Source organism: Heptranchias perlo, chromosome 15, assembly GCF_035084215.1.
Source record: "Heptranchias perlo isolate sHepPer1 chromosome 15, sHepPer1.hap1, whole genome shotgun sequence".
Lineage (NCBI taxonomy): Eukaryota > Metazoa > Chordata > Chondrichthyes > Hexanchiformes > Hexanchidae > Heptranchias > Heptranchias perlo.
In genome coordinates this window covers 44,628,457-44,639,664 of record NC_090339.1, presented here as the reverse complement: position 1 = coordinate 44,639,664, position 11,208 = coordinate 44,628,457, and the positions used below count along the sequence as shown (strand labels likewise).

At 42.5% G+C, this 11,208-nt stretch overlaps 1 long non-coding RNA gene across 1 annotated transcript; it reads right to left on the bottom strand.

Moving 5' to 3' along the window:
* Nucleotides 1–569: 569 nt before the first annotated feature.
* LOC137332741 (uncharacterized) lies at nt 570–11,006 on the bottom strand. Its single transcript, XR_010965736.1, has 2 exons — nt 10,900–11,006; nt 570–1,682 (listed from the first exon to the last, which is right to left on the bottom strand). It is a non-coding gene; the product is annotated as an uncharacterized lncRNA (long non-coding RNA).
* Nucleotides 11,007–11,208: the final 202 nt, after the last annotated feature.

Genomic DNA, 11,208 nt, shown 5'->3' with positions numbered 1-11,208 from the left:
GGTGCTCACAGGAAGGAAGGACCTCTCAGTAGCACTATTTAAAGGGCTCATCCACTGCATACAAGTTAGTTGCCGGTTTGTCCTTTAGGCTGCTGGCCATTTTTTGGCCTATTTTCTGATTTATGAAACTGAATACTGACTTCTGAGAAGAAGATTTTGCTGGTGTTCCACTGCTTTTGGGCTGCATTCTAAACAGTTTTACTGCAGTCATGGGTAGTCTGGTAGGGCTGGCGGACGAGGAGGAGCAGCAAGGAAGACAGCAGGCTCAGCTCGCAGAGGAGGGAGGAGAAGGGCACTGTACAAGAGGCCAGACCCACAGCTGGTCTTCAGGGAGCACTTCTCCTACCTGAACTTCACTGAGGAGCAATGCCTCAGGTGCCTTCGCTACAGAAAGGAGGATATCACCGAGCTATGTCACCTGCTGCAGCCAACACTCAAACCTCCAAATGGGACATGGACAGCACTGCCTGTGGCAGTCAAGTTCACTGTGGCCCTTAACTTTTATGCCACAGGTTCCTAGTACATGAATCACAAGAAGTTAGTAAGTAGGTACAGATTAGGAAGGCAAATGGAATGATGTCATTTATTGCAAGGGGAATGGAATATAAAAGTTGAGATGTTTTGCTACAGTTGTACAGGGCATTGGTGAGACCACATCTAGAATACTGTGCGCAGTTTTGGTCTCCTTATTTAAGAAAGGACATAATTGCTTTAGAGGCGGTTCAGAGAAGGTTCACTCGACTGATTCCTGGAATGAGAGGGTTACCTTATGAGGAAAGGTTGGACAAGTTAGGCCTGTATTCATTGGAGTTTAGACAAATGAGAGGTGATCTTATTGAAATATATAAGATCCTGAGGGGACTTGAAGGGGTAGATGCTGAGAGGATGTTTCCCCTTATGGGGAGAGAGTAGAACTAGGGAACACAGTTTAAAAATAAGGGGTCTCCCATTTAAGACTGAGATGAGGAGAAATTTTTTCTCTCACAGGGCCGTGAGCCCATGGAACTCTCTACCCCAGAGGCTGGTGGAGGCAGGGTCATTGAATATTTTTAAGGCTTAGTTAGATAGATTCTGATTAACAAGGGAGTCAAAGGTTATAGTAGGTAAACGGGAAAGTAGGGTTGAGGTCACAATCAGATCAGCCATGATCTTATCAAATGGCAGAGCAGGCTTGAGAGGTTGAATGGCCTACTCCTGCTCTTAATTCATATGTTCGTATGTTCGTATGTCCTTCCAAGCTACAGCAGGTGATATAAATGACATCTTCCAGTTTGCTGTCCACCGTTGTATCAGGGAGGTCACTGAGGTTCTCTGCACCTGGAGGAATACATCTCTTTCACCATGGACAGAGCAAAGCAGGATGAGAGAGCACTAGGCTTTACCCATATTGCAGGCTTTCCCAGGGTCCAAGGGGCCATAGACTTCACTCAAATTCCCTTGCATCTGAGTCCTCTGCACCAGATTGCCTTCCAGCAATCTGGCACCTGTGGCATCCTATCTCCCTGCTCTAGCTCCTTCACACTTCACTTGTGAAGATCCCTCCTCTAGCCTACCCTCTAAAGTACAAGTGGTGGCAATCTTTAAGGTGGTGCTTGCTAGGGTCAGATCGAGTGATGGCACATCTTCAGGAAGGCTGGCTTCATCTTCTAGCAGTGGCAGAAGTAACTCCACATTTTCAGCACCTGAAATGAAAGAGAGGGACAGGGTTTGTTTTTAGTGTAGAGGGAGAGCAGATACAGAAGTGTCTGGTGAAAACAGCTCCTATGATTCATTAACAATAACTAACAGGATGACTTCCCAAATATTGTGAGATTTTATAAATCCAAAACACAATGGCGGGTGCAATATCTTAGCCGAAACAAAAGAGAACCAGCAACCACAATGTACCTTTATCAATGCTCCCTTCCCTCTTCTCAAGATGCTGAATTGTCACCAACCCAGTACAAGTGAAAAACATTTAATTTATCTAGCTGTGAAGCTCCCAAAACTTTTGTAAAATGGAACAATACCGCTTGTTTCACTAAAACGGTTTTGAAGATTCTTAATTTAGAAAAATATACTGTGGGGAGGTCACAAATTTGCAGAGGACCTAAAGGGAACAGTAATATTTCACCAGCTGATTAACTCAAGGCCCACCAATGTGAGGATCTAGAAGGAGGTCCAGAAAAAGAGTTGCAGAAAATCAGCAAAAAAGGCAAGAATATGGAAATGAAAGATATAAGTGGATGATGCAATTAGGGCTGGAGTTATACTGTCACTAGAGATTTACTCTCACTTTCTCATTGATAAAAAGCGGTTCTGGTACACATCAATGCAAAAGTGGTAGTATAACTTGGGAATCAGATCGTATTTTGAATTCCAAATGCACTAGAAAGAACTTGCATTTACATAGTGCCTTATCATATCCTCAGAACATCCGAAAATGATTAAAATCCAATTAACTACTTACTGAAGTAGAGACATTGTTATTATGTTGGTAAACATAATCCAGAAGGTCGCCTCTAACCATTTAGACTTGGTACCACTTCAGTCCAGTGTGAAGTTGGGTGTCCAAAGTGCTCAAGAAGTTCTTTTGGCACTTTATAAACTTAGAATTGCGTTTTTTAATGTGATGAGAAAGAATAAATTTATAAGACTAAGCAGAGCTCTACATATCTGTGCAAATACACGTGCAGAACTCTCTCCTGGTGGGCAGAGTGTGAGGCGCAGTCTGCTGTATAAGTCTGGTCTTGCTGGCTATGCTTTAAATATAACTCCTGTTCTCACTTTCGTAGCGCAGTATAACTGCAGCCTAAGTTTCACTTTTTAAAATATATCAAGGGATAAAAAAAGCAGCATTCACAGAGATGGGTGAATGAATTTTCTGGTGTCAATTCAGCCATTCTTAATATTGAGATGAACGACATCTATGGGAACAAAGTTAAAAATGGGAGTTGTTATTAAAAATGGGAATTCTCAATGAGAATCCCATACCTGGTATTCAGAATCTCTTACTGTGGGTTGAGGGCAAAAATATTCTGGTGGTCTCAATAGATTCTCAGGCTGTCAGAAGCAAGTCCACCTCCATCCAGATGCAAGGCAAAAACAAAATGCTTTATAAGCTCTTTTGTAACTCCAGCAATCTCTCTTGAACATTTCTTCAGGCTGCAGGTTGCATAGAAAGTCACTTCTGCCAATCCCGGCTAATGCTGGCAACAGATATGCCTCTTTTACTTCATTCTAAGTTATACTTGGTACATTGGGGTGTAGGTCACGGCTTTTGGGAACTCCAATATTGAACCTCCTCATTTACATATATTTAAAGGACCCTTCAGCATCATTGGTGGATCCATCGTAGGAAGGCCATAGACAGCAATGGAAGCTGGAGTGTAGCTATTAAATAGCAAGATAGCCAGCGGAGGTGGCATCGGTCCTAACATCTGGGCTTCAAAAAAGAAAAGTGGAAAAAGCATGAAAATTTGGGGCCAGCATGCACTGCGACAACAATATGCATAATAATCCTTATGTAATCATTTGGTATTATCCATTTTGCTCTTAACAGAAGGCCACAAGCCCAAACCAATGCTTGCAGAACATTATGCACACCACAGAACTCACTTCACTCGAAGTATGGGAATCAGGGGGAAAACTCTCCAGTGGCTGGAGTCATACCTAGCACAAAGGAAGATGGTAGTGGTTGTTGGAGGCCAATCATCTCAGCCCCAGGACATTGCTGCAGGAGTTCCTCAGGGCAGTGTCCTAGGCCCAACCATATTCAGCTGCTTCATCAATGACCTTCCCTCTATCATAAGGTCAGAAATGGGATGTTTGCTGATGATTACACAGTGTTCAGTTCCATTCGCAACCCCTTAGTTAATGGGGCAGTCCGTGCCCGCATGCAGCAAGACCTGGACAACATCCAGGCTTGGGCTGATAAGTGGCAAGTAATATTCGCACCAGACATGTGCCAGGCAATGACCATCTCCAACAAGAAAGAATCTAACCACCTCCCCTTGACATTCAACGGCATAACCATCGCCGAATCCCCACAATCAACATTCTGGGGGTCACCATTGACCAGAAACTTAACTGGACCAGCCACATAAATACTGTGGCTACAAGAGCAGGTCGGAGGCTGGGTATTCTGTGGCGAGTGACTCACCTCCTGACTCCCCAAAGCCTTTCCACCATCTACAAGGCACAAGTCAGGAGTGTGATGGAATACTCTCCACTTGCTTGGATGAGTGCAGCTCCAACAGCACTCAAGAAGCTCGACACCATCCAGGACAAAGCAGCCTGCTTGATTGGCACCCCATCCACCACCTTAAACATTCACTCCCTTCACCACAGGCGCACTGTGGCTGTAGTGTGTACCATCCACAGGATGCACTGCAGCAACTTGCCAAGGCTTCTTCGAAAGCGCCTCCCAAACCCATGAACTCTGCCACCTAGAAGGACAAGAGCAGCAGGCACATGGGAACAACACCACCTGCAAGTTCCCCTCCAAGTCACACACCATCCCGACTTGGAAATATATCGCTGTTTCTTCATCGTCGCTGGGTCAAAATCCTGGAACTCCCTTCCTAACAGCACTGTGGGAGAACCATCACCACACAGACTGCAGCGGTTCAAGAAGGCGGCTCACCACCACCTTCTCAAGGGCAATTAGGGATGGGCAATAAATGCTGGCCTTGCCAGCGACGCCCGCATCCCATGAACGAATAAAAAAAACCCCCAGACTTACAGACTTGGAAGGATATTAATGAATTTAAGGAGGCAACACAGGGTGAGTCACTGACAATGGGTTAAGGAAGACTGTTGCTTTGCAGAGGCACAGTGTGATCAAGATCTTGCTGGATTCTGACCTCATGGGCCATCAGTGACATCTAGAATCCTTCACAAACATGAACTAAAGAACAAGTCATTTGCTTTGTTACACAAAATATTGCAATCAGGATTGGATAGAGTTGTGGATTTTCCAATTGCGTAGTCCTGGCTCAGAGCCTTGCCCACCAGGGGGCGCATATTGGGAAACCGATGCACACAGTCCACAATTTTCGTGTCCATTAACCACCTGAAAAGGACCACTGGAATTAAATGTAGACACTGTGGGCACAAATCCTACCACCACTAAGTCTAGTCTTTAATGTCGAGAGACATATTCACAGCCAAGTTACAGAAAGGAATTAAATAAATGGGCAACAGGCCTGATTGAATTAGTATGAAGTCATCCTGAATTACCTTTATATAACTTTGCAGAAGACAAGACCCAGAGTAAAAATTAACACATATAGGGATTTGGTTCCCTCTGTGCATTATTCTTAATGCACACATTTATACATTTATATAAATTCCTGCCTGTACTATTTTAATGCAGATGTTATCCCATTTAAAATAAATTCCTGTCTGTGATAAAATAGGACAGAAATATAGGAGATTGTGTTATTGGGTGTGCTAATTATAGTACACAGAAGGAATTAGATCCATTAACATTGCTTGGGGTAGATTTTGACTTTGTGCGGTAGTGTATAATGGGTGATAGCAAATCGGCAGCCCATTTTACATCTCTCCCGATTTTCATTTCCATTGACTACCCCCTTATGTTTCATCAGCACAGTTATCTGTGGGCAAGGCAAAGCCCACAACAATATTGTGTCATGTTTGTGCAGGTGCATGAATTTTGCATGTGGTATATATTCAGCTCTCAACTAGCTGACCGAGCAACGTGTAGTTCAGCTGAAGTTGCCAAACAGACCTGGTTCTGTGTACACCTCAAAGTGTAGCATATGTTTCACTGCTCTGCCATCTGTGCGCCAAAAGAACAAATTCCACTTCTTGTCATTCATCTTCAACTTCCATTCTTGTACACAGAGAAAAACTAACAACAGCAGAAATAAATAATGAGCAACATGACTCCAGTTAATTCCACTCACTGTAAATCTCCACTGTATATTGTATGGAAGGGGAGATTATTGAGTGACTTTTAATTTTAAAATTGTTGTAACGTTTCTATTTTTACACACCACTCTCCAACTTTGTCTCCTGAAATCACACGAGGTTACTATTCCATGAAAGCTGGATGCCCTGTGGCACCCCACTAAAGTGGCCATTTTTTGCATGTGACTAAAGAGTGAGTTATTCAACAGCAGGGCATCATAGCACAACCTGATCCTGTCCTCACCCAATACCCACATGGTTACATTTGCCAGCAGGAGTGACTGGTTAGTGATCTAGAATGGGAACCCAAACAATTATTTCCTTTGCTAGCCCAGGGACATTAAGGCCAGTTCGAGTGCCCCTACTGCCACATTGACTGCGATCAGCTAATTCAGCACAGATCAGGCACTGAACTTGAGATCATCATGATCTTTACAGCTAGTTTCCACACAGAGCAGCAAGCTCACCAAGAAGTTATCACAATGCTCTACGTTCCTTACTTAAGAAAAATATAATTTCAAGAATAAAATCGGGTAAATTCCTCAAAAATAAGCTCAGATATTAAAAATATCACCACAAAAACCTAACTCAGCTTCATGTCACACCAGCTTTTCTCAAAAAGAAATGCAAATCTTATTTTAAGTTGTCTCAAGAAAAATTCATGACTCTTGACAGTATATACTTGGGTCAGTGGGTGTCCTCCCACCTCCGAGTTACAGGATAGTAGGTTCACGTTCCACCATATGATCTGAGTATATAATTTAGGTTGACACTTCAGGGCAGTTCTGATGGAATGCTGCATTAAGTGTGATTTTTTTTGGATGAGACATTAAACCAAGGCCCTATCTTCCAAATGCAAAAGATCATGTGGCACTTTTTTTAAAAAGTGCAGGGAGTTCTCCCAGTGTCCTGGACAAAATGCATCCTTCAACCAACACCAGTAAAACTATTTAACTGGTCATTCATCTCATTGCTGTTTGAAGGACTTTCCTTTTTGCAATTTGGCTTCTACGTTTGCTTATAAAAACAGTGACTACGCTTCAAAAGTAATTAATAGACTGTGAAGCAGTTTAAGACATCCTGAACATATCAAAGGCACTTTATAAAATGCAAGTTCTTTCTTTGAGGGCAACTTTCTGCTGCTCACTCTAATTTATTCACTAAGACTTTTTAAATTAGTGATATTTCAGTTACATAGTAAACATAGTGGCCCCAAAATTCTATGGGGGTCCTACTGGGCACGTGCTGTAACTCCAGCGGGATTCTGGCACAACCCAAACGGAAACGGAGATGACCTGGTTATGTTGGGTTTCCGCCGCTTCTGGGAGTTTCCATATTGACTTGGAAGGAGCAAAACCTACATCCACTCCTTGCAAAGCAGATAATGGGCCAGGGTGGGAATTCCCTAAGCTGGAATGTGAACCTGACGTGGCAGTGGTGGCTGGTATCCCAAGAGCAATGAGGCATATCGTGCTCCACCATGATGCAAGTGGGTTTGACCAGTGATGTCCAGGCTTGGCAAATGGCCTTGACCCTAAAGAAGAAATGTTTTAATGAAAAAGAATTTAGGTATCGCACCTCCCCCCCCTGCCTATCCCCCCTCCCCCCGCCTCCAGTGGCACTTGGGTCCTAATGGCCTAATATAAATGACATGCCTTCCCATTGATCCTGCAAATTCTGGTGGAGGGCACCAGCAGTTGTGATCCTGTTGCCAGGATAACAGCCCACGGAATCTGTCAGTAATTAGCAATTTGAAGCAGGAGTGGACTGTTAGTCTATCTATTCTACCTTCTAACTTCCTCCAAGAGTATTTTCATTTATTTCAAAATCTAAGAATGCTGGGGGTGAAATCCATTTTGGGCGATAGTGCAAAAACGGGTGGTGTCGTATCGCCTGCTTGTTATACACCCCACCTGAGAACTGAATATCGGGCGGGGCGTTTAACGGCCGGTAAGTGCGATACCACCCGTTCTGCACTACCGCCCATGTCAAATTTCTACCCTCCTGAGTCGTATTTTGCCGACAGGAACTTGTTCAGTCCTTTTTTGAACACTATTATAATTCATCACCCTTGCTGCTAATCTATTCCACATGTTCATTACCCTTTTACTGAAAAAAATGTTGCTTGATCTTCCCATTCTTTAGTTGGCCTTATTTTGAAACTACGTCCCCTCGTTCAATAGCTCTGTGCGTAACAGAAAAACAAGCTTATCTGAAACCATTTTCTCCAAGTTAACTGAAAATCTTTATTTAGTTAATCCTTACTTGACCTTAGATAATCTATGTGACAATGAAATGGCACCATCCATTTCTGCCTGGGCTCTTGGCATCTCATCTGCTTTGAGATTATGATTGTTTATAGCTTTCCAAATTGTTCTGCGTATCTCTCAGTCTATCAATGTGCCTTCTTTCCTGGGGCTGCCAGACCAAGACATGGCTATTGCATTGCCATTGGCGGAATTTCACTTTCTCTATCACAGAAGGCCGTCGACTTCTTTTTACCCTCTATTCAGTCTTTCGTTGTTGCCAGTGGATCTTCAAAATTCTGTCCATTGCGTTCAAACAAAATAAAAACGAGAATCAATCTCTCCATCAATGTATTATTTTTGCCCTTTAATACTTTAATGGTGCCTCTATACTGCAGATATTGATTTGACTGAGGTGCCTATGTTGGAGCAATATAAGGAGATATGCTGCCATACTCTGGATCACCCTATACTCAGGCGAAGCACAGCATTTAAATATGAAATGCACGCTGCAGTTCACTGGCACTGGAGCGATGGTGATTTTTTAAAATATTAGTAAAGACCCCCAACTGTCCTGTTGTCTTTTTACTAATATTGAAAATATAAAGATGGTTTGCTGAATCTTTTTAAACTTTAAAAATAGTGGCCTGGAAATTCCTTGCGTCCCACTCTGCTGAAGTAAGTGTAACAGAGCAGAACGCCCTGCTTGCCCATAGATCCCATCCATTCCATCAGAAGCCGTTCCATTGACTTCTTAACGATTGAAAGACTTTCCACTGGAAAGTGGGCAGACATATTCAAATTGCACAGTAATAATAAAATGATGTTGGATGTCACACTTCCTGTCATTACCTCCAAAGCAATACTGGATGCCAAGAATGCCAGCATTGTTATGGCAGCAGGAGGGGATTTAGATTTTAAGAGGCTCCTCCACCCAAGTCCTGCACGCAGCCATTTTCCACTGCCTCCCAAAGTCGTCCTTAATTGCAGGCAGGAATTCCACTGGGAGTATATCATAATTAGGCTGACCCCAGAAAATCCATTGGCGTTTGTGGCAGCCATGTCGGGCGGGTGCAAAGCCAACCACGCTGATTTCACGCTGGTTTTCTACCAAAGTAGAAAATCTTGTCCTGGCAGTGTTTAACCCTAGTGCCACACACTTCCCAGAGTTAAATATTCAAATATCATTTTCTCTCCATGATAACTTCCCAAGTACCCACTGTGTGCACCATACTTTGGCTATACATATCTCTCTGGTCTCTGCCAGCGCCACTCTGTTAATGTCAATAGGCCAGTGATGGGTCACTGATACTGAGGTGATTTTCTCCGCTTCCTGTTGATTTGTCACTTCACCAGCCCTCACAACTCAGGTTCATTTCGAATATGACATCCTCATTTCTGAACAATCACACTCAATTTTTAATACATTAAAACTTATCGCTTAGTTTACTGGTATTTTTTGTAACAGCCTGAATAATGATGGGTTTGTGCCAGACCAAAGCATCTGGGGGCTTAAAGCAGCCCTTGAATCAATCCATTATTTGAGATTTCATCTTCATTAAATTTTCCTCAGGTTGGGATGTCTGTTATATCTCTGTTTGGTGCTTTACCTACAGTAAGAAATCCTTTACTTGTGAAATTGCCTCAACAATGTTAGACGGATGATGAGAAGATGAGTTGACGGACGTTCCTCATCCATATATGTCTTGTGATCTTGAACACACTTCTTTGGTGATGTAACCATATGAGAAAACTGACTCAACATAGACAGTGGAAGCTGAAGTTCCCTAAGTTTCTACAGACAAAATTCAACTCCTTCACATTAGGAAACTTAAAATCATCGCTGAGGGGTTTCTCCGTAGGTGGGTCGTGTTAATCAAGTGGTACAGTGTGAGATTCTGCTGTCTATGAACCAACAATTAATATTTTTACTAGAATACGATACCAACATGATGGAATGAGAAATGTCACTAGTATCCTTCGGATAACAATCAACAGTTGAATAAAATATACAAAATTTTTCCACTTCAAGTATTTATCCAATTCCTTTTAGAAGGTTAGTATTAAATCTGCTTCCAACACCCTATCAGACAGTGCATTCCAGATCATAACAACTCTCCGCGTAAAAAAAAAATCCTCATGTCGCCTCTGGTTCTTTTGCCAATTACCTTAAATCTGTGTCCTCTGGTTACCGACTCTTCTGCCATAGGAAAAAATGTCTCCGTATTTACTCCATCAAATCCCTTCATGATTTTGAACACCTCTATCAAATCTCCCCTTAACGTTCTCTATTCTAAGGAGAACAACCCCAGTTTCTCTAGTCTCTCCACGTAACTGAAGTCGTTCATCCCTGGTACCATTCTAGTAAATCTCCTCTGCATCTTCTCTAAGGCCTTGACATCCTTCCTAGAGTGTGGTACCCAGAATTGGACACAATGCTCCAGCTGGGGCCTAACCAGTATTTTATAGAGGTTTAAGCATATCAATAGATTAGTTAATGTCTAAGGCGGCAGTAGTTCTGCCATTTTCTCACCGATGTGAATCATTTAAAAAAGTGCATTGTTATAAAAGTGGCAGCAAACCTGATTTTACACCCGAGCAGTATGAAACCTCTCCAGGTGGTTGTCTGATACTCCTGCAGGTTCACACTAGGTAAAATATAAGTCCAGTGCATGTGAAACTGTACTAATTGTCTAAGCACTTTTTGTTTAACTTCCAGTATACTTTATAAACTTACTGCAGAGTCCTTTTAATGCTATGAGAAAGAAAACGCTCCTGCCCAAATTCATCTAACATTAAAATTGAGCAGACCTCTCTCTCCTCTGGGCTGGCTGCAATGTAAGTGTGATCTTCACAGTCTGCAGCTAAAGGTCCCAGACTGGTGTTTCAGTATGCCTGCAGCTTAAGTAGAATTTTATTTTGTAGCAATTATTTTTGTAAACCATAATATTTTGTGACCACAAGGAGGTGCCATTTGCCAAACTTTTGTCTATTGTTGACCAGTATGATTTTATAAGACTCTTTACTTACTGGTAAAAGAAATAGG